This window comes from Acanthisitta chloris, unplaced genomic scaffold (genome assembly GCF_000695815.1).
Source record: "Acanthisitta chloris isolate BGI_N310 unplaced genomic scaffold, ASM69581v1 scaffold36867, whole genome shotgun sequence".
In the NCBI taxonomy this organism is placed as follows: domain Eukaryota; kingdom Metazoa; phylum Chordata; class Aves; order Passeriformes; family Acanthisittidae; genus Acanthisitta; species Acanthisitta chloris.
In genome coordinates this window covers 1,295-1,778 of record NW_008684871.1, presented here as the reverse complement: position 1 = coordinate 1,778, position 484 = coordinate 1,295, and positions in this window count along the sequence as shown.

The window sequence follows — 484 nt, the reverse complement described above, 5'->3', positions numbered from 1 at the left end:
GGCGCTTCCACGCCGGGGGCTGCAGCACCTGTGGGCTGGGGAGTGGGTGGGGTGAGGGGTCCCGGGGGAGGAAGGAACGAGCCGGGACAGCAGCCCCCGCTCCCCTCCCCAGCTCAGGGCACCACGTGCTCAGCGCCGCTCGCCCCTCGGTCACGTCTCTACACCTGCGCTGACACGTGTACCAACACCAGACAGACAATAAAGGTTTATCTAGGGCGATGCCTCCGGCTCAGGTACTTGTGCCAGTGGCCTAGCACATACCACAGTACCCAAGGAACGAGCCGGGACAGCAGCCCCCGCTCCCCTCCCCAGCTCAGGGCACCACGTGCTCAGCGCCGCTCGCCCCTCGGTCACGTCTCTACACCTGCGCTGACACGTGTACCAACACCAGACAGACAATAAAGGTTTATCTAGGGCGATGCCTCCGGCTCAGGTACTTGTGCCAGTGGCCTAGCACATACCACAGTACCCAAGCTGGCAGCCC